The sequence below is a fragment of the Anguilla rostrata genome, chromosome 4, assembly GCF_018555375.3.
Source record: "Anguilla rostrata isolate EN2019 chromosome 4, ASM1855537v3, whole genome shotgun sequence".
Taxonomy (NCBI): domain Eukaryota; kingdom Metazoa; phylum Chordata; class Actinopteri; order Anguilliformes; family Anguillidae; genus Anguilla; species Anguilla rostrata.
This window is the reverse complement of record NC_057936.1, coordinates 42,134,264-42,150,595: the sequence shown is the minus strand read 5'-3', so window position 1 is coordinate 42,150,595 and position 16,332 is coordinate 42,134,264. Positions and strand designations below refer to the sequence as shown.

At 39.9% G+C, this 16,332-nt stretch overlaps 1 long non-coding RNA gene across 1 annotated transcript; it reads right to left on the bottom strand.

Moving 5' to 3' along the window:
• Window positions 1-150: 150 nt before the first annotated feature.
• LOC135254137 (uncharacterized) lies at window positions 151-12,786 on the bottom strand. Its single transcript, XR_010329766.1, has 2 exons — window positions 12,565-12,786; window positions 151-6,479 (listed from the first exon to the last, which is right to left on the bottom strand). It is a non-coding gene; the product is annotated as an uncharacterized LOC135254137 (long non-coding RNA).
• Window positions 12,787-16,332: the final 3,546 nt, after the last annotated feature.

Sequence of the window (16,332 nt, the reverse complement as noted above, 5' to 3'; positions counted from 1 at the left end):
TGGTACTATCATGTAAAATGGGGGATCAGTCAGCCATTAGAGGCACTATAACAAATATGCAGATTGACTTTCTATACCCTTTTGAATTTTTGACAAAACCTACTTTTGCAAACTAGTCCTAAGCCATTAGGCTGCCTGTGACCAATTAGCTTGTTTTATTCTTGTTTTATTGAGTCTGTTCTAACCTTCTCTTTTATTTGCTGGTTTGGGTCACTTACCTTGAAAAACAGGAACAGGTTAGAAGGAATTGTTAGAATGTGCAGTTAAATTGCAGGCACAAATTTAAATGACCTCTCCCAACTGCATAAAATCAGAGCCACAAAGAAGGCCCAGTCAATCCTTGTTGACCCTAGATACCCCTTGTTCAGTGAGTTCAGGTTGCTTCCATCTGGTCGCAGATATTATCTGCCAAGATGCAGGACCAATAGATTTAAGAACTCATTTGTCCCTGCTGCTATTGGCCTTTTGAATAACATTATGTAATTCTATGTTTTTTGTGTGAATTGTTTGTGTGTTGATTGTTGATGATGATTGTATTTACTGCTGGCAACAAAAAAGGTAAAGGAATCAGGGTTGTGGATTAAATGGACTGCATTTATATAGTGCTTTTATCCAAAGCGCTTTACAATTGATGCCTCTCATTCGCCAGAGCAGTTGGGGGTTAGGTGTCTTGCTCAAGGACATTTCGACACGCCCAGGGCGGGGTTTGAACCGGCAACCCTCCGACTACCAGACAATCGGTCTTACCTCCTGAGCTATGTCGCCCCCCATTACACAGTCTGCCATCCTCGGTGTGTCCCCAGATGGCATTGTGCACCTTCGTACATCTGTTCTGTCAGAAGTCAAATGCCCATGCACATTTTAGACATTTTGGATAGATTTGGATTGCTGCAAATCTTAACATTTTTTTTGTTTTGACACTTTTGAATCATTTTCAAGTGGTAATTATCTCTCCACAAATGAATAAAATGCTTTTTATCCCTTATGAAGCACATACAGTTGCCCCTTACAATGGTTTAAGATGAAACATTGATATCACATTGCAACATATAATGCAAACACACACATATGTAAATGTGTAATAATTCACTGTGGTATGTTTTTCTATACTCTACAGTACATAATCTTATTGCATGGGGATGGGATAACGTTTTCCAAATGTTACCGTCACACGCCAGTGTGACACCCCTGGGAGGGGCATGCGGCAGTGCCGTGGAACGCCGATGGTTGCCGCATGGAGAGAGAGAGTGCACCCACACAAATGTGAAATTAAATAAACGACCCTCTTCACCCTTCCCCTTCATGGGTTCAGTGCGATAATAATAAACAAAAACAACAAGCTAAAATAACAAAGACAAAAGAAAGTAAAACGGAGCAACCACTTTCCTGTGCACTGCCAGTAGCTGGCCCGCTTCCCAGCCAGCGGCAGCTCCTCCAGCATCCCAGCTGAGGATTACACAATTCCAAAAATAAAGCAAAACAAAAATCATAATTGGGCTCTCGGTGTGAGCTCCCGGTCTCAACCCTGAACTGTGGAGAGCAGCACACCTTTAAGCAGCTGGACTGATTAGCCAACACAACCCAGGTGTGTGTGCTCTCTCCACCAGCCGGCACAGCCAAGACCAATCCTCCTCTCCGGCGGACTGAATTCCAGTTACAATTCATGATCACTCCAACAGATATTTTACGTTCATCTAGCACATATCAGCACAGAGTAAATTTGAATGAGTATTTTCCATGCTCTAAGTAACAAGTAAAGCCCATGGAGATACCAATACCCCACATTATTTACTATAAGATTACAATAAAATAATATTCCATCATCAGAAATATGGTCTAGCTTCATGCTAAACTGGTGCATCAAACATAACACATGACTGAGCCACATATGAATGCTTACACTACAGTACGTGAAATGCCTACATTAGAGAATAGCACAAATCTGTTGAAAGACATTCAATTAACTTGTGAGTGATAGGAATTCTAACAAAGTAGGCCACTTAGAGCGACTAAGCTAATACTGCCCAGGGGATGCTAACAATGTCTCCAATACTAACAGCTAGGCCTAACAGCTAAGTTAGCCCCCAATACATATATTCTGAGAATTAGTTGCAGAGGCTGACAGTGGCCTCTTCTGACCAATGCGAATACGTACATCTTCACCATGTTCGTATGTATGCTCGCTAGACTTCATGCTTTCTCCTCCTCTTCTGACCCACTCCCCAGAAAATTTGCTTTAGGTATGCTGATGAGTTGGCAAAAATAGTATAATCTTCCAAAAACCAAAGGAATAAAGCAATTACACCTCAACAAGTTCTCGTATATTACTGTAATGTTACGTTTGACTGTGCCATGCTACAATGAAGCCATTCTTGATGTCTGTGCAATGCTCTCAGTTGTTGTTATAAATTTCAAATTTAACAAGTTATACATCGTTGGAAAGCTTATACTGTCCACTACTAGATAAAGGATTCATCAATCAAACCAGAACAAACTGAAATGAGTTCTATGTTTTAAAAAGCTAGTGGGGTTTTGCGTGTGGTCGGTATAAATGTCAAACCCGGCTTTCTATTTTTCATGAAAACTGATTATTCAAGACCTCTAAATCTTGAAAGAGACATCTTTATGTGTACAACCAATGGTGAGATTGTATACTTATTCCATATTTAGTTGCACATACTGATAGTGGAATGATGTTGAATAATTGTTGAAGAATATAAAAAGGCTATATAAAGTTTGTTTTTGTAAAAATGAAAGGCAGTGCTGAAGTAGCCACCTCAAACCACAACAAACAATTATTTTGCTGTGCACCAACATAGGGTCAATATCGCCACCGACCTAAATGCAACTATACAAATAAATAGTACCTTACTAATTTGTGTGGCATAGTCTATGGGAGGCTTCAGGCTAGCATGTGCAAGAAGCATAAATGTTTTTCAAACTCTGCCTTGCAAAATCCAACAGAGTTTTCCCTAATGCAAAAGAATTATTGCTGTCTATCAATAATGAGAAACCACCTGGTATTGACAACTTAGATGGTAAGCTACTGAGGATGGTAGCAGACCATATTGCCGCTCCTATTTGCCATATTTTCAATCTGAGCCTTGTGAGTAATGTTTGTCCCCAAACCTGGAGAGAAGCTAAAGTCATTCCACTACCCGAGAATGCTAGGGCTGCCTTTACTGGCTCTAACAGCCAACCAATCAGTTTGTCATCTGTTCTTAGCAAACTCTTGGAAAAATTGTATTTGACCAGATACAATGCTATTACTCTGTTAACAATTTGACAAGTGACTACCAGCACGTTCATGAAGGTCACTCAACATGCACAGCGCTTACACAAATGACAGATGATTGGCTGAAAGAAATTGATCAAAAGAATATTGTGGGAGCAGTACAGTTAGATTTCAGTGCTGCCTTTGATGTGATTGATCACAAATTATTATTGAAATAACTATGTGCTATGGTTTTGCTCCATCTGCCTTATCATGGATAGAAAGCTATCTCTCCAATAGACACAAAGAGTTTTCTGTAATGGAAGCTTTTCAGATGCAAGACATGTAGAGTGTGGAATTCCACAAGGAGGTTCGCTTAGCCCTTTAATTTTCTGTTTTTACTAATGATCTTCCACTTGCTTTAAAAAAATCCTGTGTGTCCATGTATGCAGATGATGCAACAATATACATGTATGCACCCACAGTTAGTGAAATCACTGCAACCCTCAACAAAGAGCTGCAGACAGTACTAGAATGGGCTACTAGCAATAAACTAGTCTTAAACATATCAAAGACTAAGAGCATTGTATTTGGTACAAATCAATCCTTGACCTCTAGCTGAATCTGATGCTGAACAATGTAGCTGTTGAGCAAGTAGAGGAAACAAAGCTTCTTGGAGTTATTTTAGATTGTAAACTGTCGTGGACAAGGCATATAGATTCTCTTGTTGTAAAGATTGGGAGGAATATATCTGTTATAAAGAGGTGCTCTGCTTTTCTAACACCACACTTGACCAAACAAGTCCTGCAGACTCTAGATTTATCACATCTAGACTATTGCCCAATGATATGGTCAGGTGCTGCAAAGAAGGATCTAGGAAAACTGCAGCTGGCTCAGAACAAAGCAGCTTGTCTTGCCCTTCGATGCACACTAAGGTCTAATGTAAACAACATGGATATCAATCTCTCCTGGTTGGAAGTTGAGGAGAGGCTGACAGCATCACTCCCTGTTTTTGTTAGAAACATTAATGTATTTAAAATTCCTAATTGTTAGTCAACTCACATTCAGCTCTAACACACATACCTACCCCACCAGACATGCCACCAGAGGTCTCTACACAGTTCCTAAATCTAGAACACAATCAAAGCAACGCACAGTACTGTATCGAGCCATGGTTGTATGGAACTCACTTCCAGCTCAGATTGCTAAAGCACACAATAAAGCAAGCTTTAAAAAACAAGTGAAGCAACACCTAATGGCCCTATGCCTGAAAACACATTTTGTACATTTTTTATGTGTAGGAATATCAATATGTATATGAATATGTTGTAAGATTTCACTTGTATGTATATTCAGTGCTTATGAATTTAGTGTATATTAATATATAAATGTATATGAATAAGAGTATGTATAGTAATATTTTTCAGAGAAAGAATATTGTTTGTTATACTTTTCAGATTTTTATTTCATGTGGTTGTTTTGTCTGTAAGTGTCTTATCTGCTGTCATGTTCTTGTGTTTTGTGTGGACCCCAGGAAGAGTAGCTGATGTTCTGCATCAGCTAATGGGGATCCTAATAAAATTCTAAATCCTAAATGTAAGGTCATCGGCTGGATTTTGCTTTGACTCCACATAACACCATGAGTCAGCATCTGTCATGTCTATCATTTCAGCCAGTCTGGTGCTGACAAGTACCTTGAACTGACAGGTCTTTGACTGTAGCCATATCAGCACTGTGGTTGAGTCAGTCCACAGGGTTATACAGCTGATGGGCAGTGAGAACATTTGCTAGCTGTGCCCCGTCAGTGCAGCACAATGTTCAAGTAGTGGTATTGACTACTGCCTTTTTGGCACAACTCTGGATCTGGCTGCCAAGAAAGCTATCTGAACATGCCCTCGGCGATCTTCAGTGCGAAACTATGAGACAGAACCATACACATGTTCAGAAGCATTGCAGAAGACATGAATTTCCCAAAGACTACTCTCTTTATCCATGTCGGGGTTTACATAACATCTAGGCAGGGTAACCCTCTGAAAATTAGGAAGCTTGCTCTCCCAGATCCTCTGCTGCCCTCTTCCTGATCCGTAAGTGTTGCAAAATGATCTTAGCTCTAGTGGAGGAGTCATATTGACTGGCAAGAATTCTATATTGCGCATGGTGGTGGTAGCACAATCAATAGGTCGGTACCTGTATGACAGTGTGTCAGATTGACAGTGCCAATGCAGCCCAAGAGCCAGCTCTTGAAAATCAACACAATTTTGACTGAGCCATAAGTCACAGCTTTCTGACCTGAGGTCCTTGGGAAGGTGGTGAATAACTTCTGGCCTATTGCTCGCTTGGTGTGGTGAAGATGTGTGCCAGCGAGGCGACGAGCGTCAGCGTGGAGAGGGAGTTCACCAATGGGGCACACATTTGTCAGATTTCTCTGCTGAGCTAGAACAAATGTCCACCTGCTTAAAATCTTGATTCAGTAGCTTGACATCACCTGCCCTCTCATCTTTGGCATGACGAAGACTGACCTTTGTCCAGGGTGAAGGTACTGGCACAGCTGGCTGTGGATGTCCATCACTTTCTGGTGGGGTGCACTGGTACATGGCGATGGTGTAGGAGACAGAGAGGTCTGTGTCTGTGGAGACTTTGGCATAATGGGGAGTGTGTTTATCAGCTGTTTCAGTTGATGATGCAGATTTTCATTCTCCTGCTTCATTTTCTGTAACACAGTTACCATGTCAGGAAGCTCACTTACTTTACAGCGCAGTTAGTCATTCTCCTGCCTCAACTCACTAAATACAGTGTTCCACTGGTCCAGCACCGTCTGCCCATGGGGACTGGCAAAGCTCTGACTAAGAGGAGAACTACAAGGGGTCAGGTGCGCATCGTCTGGAAGTGGCTCCTCTTGGTCTCTGCCGCTGTAGTGCGGGGTAGCACGTGAGGTGGGGGGTGAGGAAGGACATCTAGTGGCACTAGGAAGAGTAAGGTTGTAGTCTTCAAAACATGCTGGAGGACGGATCTGACGTTGGGGCCGGACAACTGGGGATGTTGGCTCTTCTCCCTCTTTGGTTCTGAACATCATGTATTCACTGCAGTAATGCCTTCATCTGGCTCGAAGAACCATTTTTTTAATAGATGGGATTATGATGCTGGTTTAATGAACTAGGGTGTTGGTTCAGGGGAGTTGAATCGCTACAGGATTGTCCGATGAGAACAACAGTTTTTTTTCCCCCAGAACTTAATCTTTAATCAGAAGAAGAGAGGGTGTGTGGTTCTACAAAAATATAAAGAAGAAACATAGCCAGCTTATTACAGCTAGGTACAGTGGGATCCAGTATTATTGGCACACTTCATAAAAATGAAGAAAAAAGGCTGCATATAATAAATGACACAGATAATAATCTATATGTTATGTTCAAACAAATGGGAAAACTATATACTTTTATTTCAATACATTTACTCTCATGCTTCAATGTTTTTTTAAGTAATCTATTTTTTTCTGAAAATCATAGGTGCCATAATTATTGGCACCCCTAACAATTATTGTAAGTAAAATCAAACAAAATGAAATTGGCAAAACAATTTTACTTAATTTAGTTCATCTCAGTCTAAAGGAACTAATTTGTCATTCCATCACTTCCAGTTTCACTAAAGAATAAAAATGAGGTAACAAGCATACAAAATCCTTTTGTCATCCATCAGCATGGGAAAAGCCAAATAACTGTCAATTCAGAAGAGACCGATGGTAATTTACCATCACAAGTCTGGTAATGGGTACAAAAAAAGACAAATGGTTAAACATACCACTTAGCACTGTAAGGGCAATAATAAAAAAGTGTAAAACATACGGAATGGTAGCAGATTTTCCCGGAAGAGGAAGAAAGTGCATGTTGTCCCCACGGATGGTGAGGAAGATGGTGAGGGAAGCCATCAATAACCCAAGGATCACTGTTTAAGAATTGCAGAGACTGGTTTGTTTCTTGCGGTCAACAAGTCTAAAAAAAAAAAAAAAAAAAACATAAAATGGCACCTCCATACTAACTAACTCTTTGGAAGGGTGGCACAAAGACAGCCCTTACTGAGCACAATAAACAAAACCAAGAATCTGGAGCTTTCCAAACCTCATTGGAATTATGATTGGAGAGTGCTATTGTCAGATGAGACCAAAATTGAACGTTTTGGCCATACACACCATCAACATGTTTGGCGGCAAAAGAGGAGTGCATACAGGAGAAGCACCTCATACCTACTGTCAAATATGGAGATGGGTCATTAATATTTTGGAGATGTTTTGCTGGAAGTGGTCCCAGGGCACTATTTTAGATCAATGGCACAGTGAATTCAACAAAGTACCAGGAAATTCTGGCAGAAAATTTGGTTGTCTCTGCTAAGAAGCTAGGACTTAGTCATAGGTAGATTGTCCAGCAGGACAATGACTCCAAGCATACATCAAAATCTAAACAGAAATGCTTAAGTGAAATCAACATCCATGTTTTCCAATGGCCATCTCAGTCTCCAGACTTAAATTGCATCAAAAACCCGTGGTCTGAACAGAAGGGGGGGGGGGGGGGCGTCCATAAGTGCAAACCAAAAGATATCAATGATTCTGAAAAGTTCTACATGGAGCAATGGTCAAAAATCCCTTCAAATGTGTTCTCTAACTTTATCACAAATTATAGGAAAAGACTCATGGCTGTCATCTTTGCCACAGGTGTTTTCACAAAGGATTAAACCAGGGGTGCCAATAATTGTGGAACCTGTTTTTTGGGGAAATATTTTTTTAATTTAAAAAATTTAACTTTGGTTGATTCCAATGAATCATTAATCAAGCACACTAGTTTACACGGTGGAAAATAAAGCGTATGTCAATAACTGTATTATTTTTTAGTTTAGCATTTTTTGTGCATATTTATCAAGGGTGCCAATAATTCTGGAGCCCACTGTACATAATACAATTTTTTATAAAATACAACAACTGAGCATATGGAATGATAGCCTATTCACAAACTCTTTAGGTAAACAAACCCCATTATAATAGCAGGCTTACTTAAAGGAGTAACATGGTGGTTGAATGTGACACTTGCCAGTTGTCTTTAGGCTAAAACAAAACAAATGTGCATAATTTTTTTTATTATTCAGTCATTTAAATTTATTTTAAAACGTATTTTTCTAAGCCTAAATTTCCCACTATAAAAGTTCACCCGAACTGTCTGGGCGTGGTAATGAGAACTGTCAGTTAGCTATGATTGACAGACCGTGCCCCGTTACCATAGCTACCTCCATGACACGCACTCATCTTGGGAGACTGAATTTTCACAAGCTAGCTAACTTAGTATATCAAGTATCGATAGCTAAGGACATTGACTTATATCCAATAATATTTGCTAGCTAGCTAGTCAAGTTAAGATAAAACCACAACTATAACGTCCTTATGAAAGCAAACTAGCTAGCTAACATTATCGATAACATTACATTATGAAAGCAAACTACATAGCTAGCTAACCTTAGCTAGCTAGCTAGCTATAAATGAATGTAACCAACCAGAGATAGTCTAACAGTCCTTAAAAGGCACTCTAATAAGTGAACCTAACGTTAGTCAAATATTTCCATTGTCTTGACTGTAAGCCAGCGGCACAAACTATGGGTCACAAGTTATCTATAGGTCCCCCAAATGATTTAGAATGAGCTATCACAGCAATCTGACTGACAGTAGGGAGGGTAAAACAGAGCTTTAGAATGTCGCCTGCAGTGTATGCGCATGAGCTCTACAATACATTTCTCACAGAAAAGGTAGTTCGTCGCCTTTTTTAGTTCATTACAGTGGTGATAGAAGTGACGATAATTAAGTGGTGCTGTGCTGTTAGCCTTTACTGATCACCATACAAGGTTAATGTGAAGTAGCTAGCACAATCGGACAGCACTAACCCATACAAATGTACTTTGAATGATACTTCGAATGGTAAATCTGAAAAAACATTCGATTATAGTCAGCGGCACCAAAATTTTCTTTCACACCCTCAATAAACAGCAAAAGTCCCAGTAGAAGATTGAATTAAACCTTTTAAAGTTACATATTTTCTGAAACGTTATTGATTCTGCTTGGCCACAGTGAGTGAAACTAGGCAATCTGAGCGTATAGTTTCTATGTAAATTACGTCAGAAGGATTCAGCCTTGTTTTTTGCTAAACTTCACAGCACACTTGTAGCAGGACGGTGTGTCCAGTCATATTTCTTTACGGGGCGTGGAAAGGGGAGAGGTTACTGTACTTGTGACGCACTAAGTCGCATTCTCAACCGGTTGAAAATACGACGATAAATTTAAAATATATTTCATATATATTTCTCCAAAAATAAAGAACGGACATATTTAATACTTTATTCATCGAGTGTCTTCAATGCCTCTTGTGCAAATAGCACATCAAACCGAGAAAGAGTGAAAACCACCATGTTACTCCTTTAAATTACTGTGGTAAAAACACAGCATATCAAAACAAATAATGAACAAGCGTTGAACTGGATATGAACACAAGGTAGTTAAATACACTAGAAGTTTGCTAACAAATCTGCATAATTCACCCAGTTAACAGCTTTGAATTAGTGAAACTTGGGCAAATAAGTGAGAGGTAAAATTAGAGCCTTGATCTGACTGAATAACTTTGGCCAAACAGTGAAAAAAAACTTTGTCAAAGCTTTAACTATTACTGGGGTTGTGATCTTATGTAAGGGAATAGCTTCAAGAAACCAAGCAGATACACACATAACAGTCAGTAGATACTGATTTCCTGACTTAGTACGAGGAAGAGGACCAACACAATGGCAAGACCTGCAATACCGTGCCACATCAGTTTTCAAACCAGGCCAAAAGAAAAAGGTCTACTTAATTCCCAGATGACCAGCAAGGCAGTGATCATGAGCAAGGTGCAAAATTTCAGGGCGGTAGACAGATGGAACCACAACCTGAAACACACTGCTCCAGTTATCTTGAGTTGACCTATCATGCCTACAAAGCTTTTTCCAAAAGCTTTGACAAGAACACTAGAACCCAAGACTACTCTGAAAAGGGTAAAACATTCAAGAATAAGGGACTGAAAAGCCCAAGTATCTCTCCAAATATTTACAGAAACTTTTAATTCAGGTTCAAATATCAAAGAGACAAAACCTTCAATTAAAAAAGATAAACAGCCAGGCAAATCACTACTACTCTCACTGATGGAAACGTCACCTTGGCTTTCAGCATTTCTGTATGGGGTTTCTCTACTGTTTTTACAAGAGCCACATGTTTAACAGGGTTTTGTCTTCTGAGGACAGGGTGGTCAGCAACAAGATGATCAGGCTTCCTAAAGTAGAAATAAGCTTTCCTGTGACAGAAATCCCAGAACCATCAGACTTCCCAGTTGGGGAATCTTGAGCTGAGCTATGGGAAACAGTCTTTACATATGCCCCACAAGAAGAGTCTCTACCCTAATGTTCAAAATGCTGCTTATGCTCAAAATGAACTGTGCATCAACACATATTCATCTTCCAATTGAGCAGCTTCCAGCAATTTTGTGACCCTTTGCTCATTTAGGAAAGTGGCAACAGATTGAGGCAATTTTTAAACTCTTCAAGAAGAATCAAGTGTCTGATCTGTTCTTAAGATTCTGCTGTTTGAGAGGAGCACCAACAATCAAACAAGTTATTCTTTTCTTTGGCAAACTCAACATAGGTTTGCTTGTCCAACTTTCGGTAGCTCCTAAACCACTGCCGATAAGCCTCTGGAACTAGCTCATAAGCCCTCAAGATGACATTCTTAACAAGGTCATAATCAGCACTCTGTTCAAGAGTCAAAGATGAATAGACCTCCTGAGCCTTTCCAACAAGGACACACTGCAAAAGGAGTGTCTAAACATTGCTAGGACAAGCTAAAGTGGTGGCCATCCTTCAAAGTGAGGGAAATACTTCAACATCCTTTTCAATGAAAGGAGGAATCATTTTAATATTCCTACCAACATCAAACCCTGAGGGAGAAAACACAGAAGACAGATTGTGAAGCCCTAGATTCATGTTTTAGTTGGATTTCTTTCAGACCTAATTCATGCTCCAAGAACTGTTTTTCCTTCAAACAAATTTCATGTTCTTCTAGACTAGAGCCATCTTTTTCATGAGCCTCTCATGCTCTCACTATTTTTGCCTATCCTCAAGTTCTTTCATCCTAAACTCAATCTCAGTTTGAGAGAGTTGTGTAAAAGTTGGCATTATTGCAGTAGGTTCCTCCGCTTTCATTTCAAGAATACCACTATCAACAAGAATAGCCTTAAGAGTCTCTTTCACATTGCCCTTGAGACATTTTTCACTACTTGGGAGTTCAATCTGGTAATGATCAGCAAGTTTCAATAGCTGTTCCTTAGTAAACATTTCCAACAGCTCTTCAGAGGGATCACTAATAAAGTCCCTCAATACTGGCTGCCAACTAAAGTTAGCTTGAAATACAATGCAATCTTAAATTCCAAGTCACATGCAGCAAAAATAACCAGAAATGACAAAACTCCCCTATGACACAGCATTGCTTGCTGCTCCAAAAGGAATTACGCTAGTCCAATTTGCAAAAAACAGAAACTACCAAGATGCCTATGCATCACACATACAAGAGCTAGCCACAGCTAATGTGTCCATCACAAAATATAGCACACAGCTACCTTCACTACAATGGCACCACACACTAAATGCTCTCAAAGTTACACCAAAAAAAACCTCACACAGCATTCCCCGCTCCAAAGGGTACTAAAATGTTATTTTGCCACAAAACAAGTTCAAGTTCCAGTGAACCTGTAGGCAACCCACCAATAGTAGCATCAATTGATTTACTTTCAAACTAAAGTCCCAAAAGTCTAAAAAGGAACTTTACAAGTAATCCTCCACCCTTGTAGCCCTCAAGCAACTAGATACAAAAAGATGGGACATACCAACACAAAAAAAAAAAAAAAAAAAAAAAAAAAAAAAAAACAAAAACCACCACTCAAACTGTTGTAAGCTGACAAACAATACAACACTATATTCAACTTAGTTAATATATCAACTTACTACTGACTGTGAGAAAGTCCTAAAAATGCCAACTCTAACAAAGAGCACCCTGGTTCCTAACTGCCTACCAAAAACCTTACTAATGCCTAACAATCTTCTTTGAGGTGTGCCAGGCTCGAGGCCACTTGAAAGGGTTAATTCAGAAACCTTAGGCCTACAAGACTGAGACCAAAAGAACTGAACGCGTACCCCCACCAGGGGCTTAAGTCCCCACCCAGGATTACCTCAAAATAAAAAGGCAAAATAATAAAGTAGTGGACTGATGGAAAATCAAGCTGGCCCACTTGGCGCCTACCTACCAGGGTTATTCAAAACAAAAGGCACTCAGGAACACACCACAAACTAAGAGTACACAAGCCTTAACCAACAGACTACAAACTAAACAGGCTAAATAAAAACATTCCAGTGTCCTCGTGGTTGAGAGAGGAGGGGGAGAGAGAGCGATTGGTGCAGAACAAGCTCTTTTACAAGGCACCCACCAGGTGTTTCTGATCAGCAATCACAGCTGATTGGCCACACCCACATATTACATTACATTACATTACAGGCATTTGGCAGACGCTCTTATCCAGAGCGACGTACAACAAAGTGTATAACCATAACCAGGAACAAGTATGACGAAACCCCTAGAGAGAAGTACCGGTCCAAGTACAGGGAACAACCGCATAGTTCAACCTGGACCCTGGTGGTTAAACTGATTAACACTAACAACGAGAACGGCAACAACGCAATCTATGGAAAAATAAAAATAAATAAAAATACAAAATACATATGCACACCTGAAACCTGAAACATAGCAAATTGAGTAAGACAAGCATCCCCACATCCAGCTGTGTATGTTGCTCAGTTTTTCATCCATCCATTATCTATTCCTGCTTATTCCTGGTCAGGGTCCAGTGCTGGAGCCTATCCCCATGTATGAGGTACCAGCGTGCATTGGGCAAGACTGCAGGAATACACCCTGGACAGGTCGGCAATCTATCACAGTAGTCTGGTTTTGACAAATTAAAAAATGCTAAATGATCAGTTTATCTGAAAATAAACAGTAGCCATTAGCTTACTAAAAGAAAATTAAGCTAATGAATTTAAGGCTATTGTTATGCATTTACTATGAGAAAATAACTATGATATGAAATGATGGCTGTGTTTAGCCAGAGTTGTTCGTGCAAAAAAAGGTTTGTTTCACTTTTACTCATTTTGAATGATAGTGGGCCAAATGCCAGGTGACTTCAGGTGGACTGGGACACTTAAATTTCTGGCTACTTTACAGTGTAAATTTTGCAAGCTGTAGCATTATATCCCACCAGAGCCAGGAAGAAAATTTTGTTTGGGCGCCAGGCCTAGCCAAGGAGGCTAAGCCAGAAACACGGAAGGCTGCTACAAGACTGCTGTATTAGTACTATAGGACAGGAAACCCCATCCATACATTAAAATTACAAGTTACCTGTATCAACTTTTAGATTGAGGGCCGACAAAAAATAAATAAAATAAAATAAATAATAATAAATAAAGTCTGAATGGCAAAAGTTTTCATTTCTTAGTTTCTTTTAAGTATGTGCTTTGTTACCTCATGTACCTGCTATTTGAGGGTTCAGGCCTGGTGTTTGCTCTGTTCGCTCTTTTTGCTTTGTCTCTTGCCTTGCTACTCTGTAAAGTGTCTTTGTGACAGTTCTCTGTAAAAATCGCTATACAAGTAAAATTTAATTGAATTCTACTCAAAACAAATTCAAGGCTTCAGGCCTGTAACACAAACACACACACACCGATAGCCGAAAGAACAGAATGCACGAAGATCCACAGCCATATATACGATGTAAAGAATTACCGCACAAAACCTTTATGAAGCCCGTGATTCCATCTGGAATTGACACTTGCAAATGGAGATGCAGGATTTGTGTATACTATTTTTAAGCACAGAGTTGAAGGCAATAAGTATCTCTTTCTCACTCAGCTCTCGTCTCTCTCTGATTTGATCTCTTGTTCTTCTGATTTCACACAAACTTTAAATTGAATGCATCAGGTGCATCGCCGCATTTAAAAAGACAGTGCAATATTTTGCTACAATGGACACATTAAATTGGATGACACGCACAAATTTTTAATTGTATGACAAGCCTCTCATCAGGTGCGTTCCCGCATTTAAAGAGCGCTTTATTTCGCTACAAAGCGAATCACAAAAATAATTTTGTATTGTTGCTGAATGTCTACTTGACATGAAATAAATGTTTTGATTGGTGTGACATCATTGAAGTGGGTGTATATTTACTTTTCAAATTGCCTGGCACATGAAAGTTCTGGGTAAGCATGCTGACAAATGAAATATTGTTGTAGAATGTTATGGGTGACATTCTGTCAATTATTATGTGACAGTCTAACTTATAGCGTTAAAATGAATTACTATTGGTAAAGTATTAAAATAGAGTGAAAATTAGAACAGATTCTTATCTGATTTTATGAAAATCAAGTTTACAGTTCAGTCCCACTTACTGTAACCTGACAGTGTTAAATAAAGTGACACGGGGGTTTCAGGTAAAGTGGGACACTACTTGTAAATAAATAAAAAAACAACTAAAAGCAAACATTCCACAAATAAAAATTTAAATAAAACATTATTATGAAAGTGTTATTAAGGTGAATAAATAGATGAATATGTACAGAAAGATGCGGCACCCACACATAGCAAGGAAAAAATGAAAGGAGGAATTATATAAAAACACTCCAAAATTATGGACGTTAATATGGAGTAGGTCCATGCTTTGCTGATATAACAACCTCCAGTGTTCTGGGAAGGCGTTACAATTGATGTTGGAGCACTGCTGCAGGGATTTGCTTCCAATCAGCCAGAAGAGCATTTGTGACGTCAGTAGGCTTTACAATCCCCAAGGTGGAGAATGGGGTTAGGGTCAGGGCTCACTGCAGGCCAGGCAAGTTTTTCCTCACTGTTCTCGACAAAACCATTTGTATATGGACCTCGCTGTGCGCCCAGGGACATTGTCATGCTGAAACAAGAAAGTGTGTGTGTGTGTGTGTGTAGTGGTTTGATGTTTTGATGCAATTTGAATGCATTGTTATTGAATTACATGAATAAACATTTTGAATAAACATTGTTTTTTATCACATGCACAATAATGAGTTCTTGATGAGAAAATAGTGTCCCACTTTGTCTACAAAAGTGTCCCACTCAACCTGCTTCTGCAACTTGGGACACAACCCCCTCTTCCTGGCTTTATTGCGGACCCAGACTAGCTCACCCTCTGAATAATATTGGATGTTAGCCCGAAAGTCAAATGCAGCCTTCTGCTGACCTGAAGCTTTAGCTTGGTGCTTATTAACTGCCTGTACCACTGTGGAGTCTCAGCTACTTTTCCGACATATTCACTTGCCAAGGAAAACCTTTCGCTGACTTCTAAGTTAAGCACAATGTCAACAGGGAGTACCATTTCTTGTCCAAACACCTTGTAGGGGGTAAACCCTGTGCTTGCATGAACACTGCTCCGATAAGCCATCACGACATATGGAAGCAGTGTATCCCAATTTAACTGGTTATCCTGCACAAACAAGGATAGCATAGAGAGTAGGGTCCTATTGAACCTTTCAATTAAGCCATCGGACTGGGGATGGTAAGCTGATGTACGTGATTTATGAATGCTTAACAGACGGCACAATTCTTGAAACAAGTGGGACTCAAAATGATGGCCTTGATCGGAATGAAGGCTCCGCGGGGTCCCAAGGGGATATGCCTCCGTCCATTTAGAAAAGTAATCCCCCACCACTAGGATATACTTATTTTTTTTGTGTGTCTCAGGAAATGGTCCCAGCACATCCAATGCCACCCGCTCGTAAGGCCTCAATACAAATGACTGCTGGAGGGGGGCGCAAGGGGGCCGACCATGCGTCTTGCGGGAGGTCCACACACTCCCTGCACCATGGTTTCACATCTCTGAACCATCCTAGCCAATAAAACCTATCTTTGATTTTCCCCTGCAATTTTTGCACTCTTAGATGACCCCCAGTCACTGTGTTATGTAGCTGGGCTAACACTTTGGGGACCAGGACCTGTGGGAGAA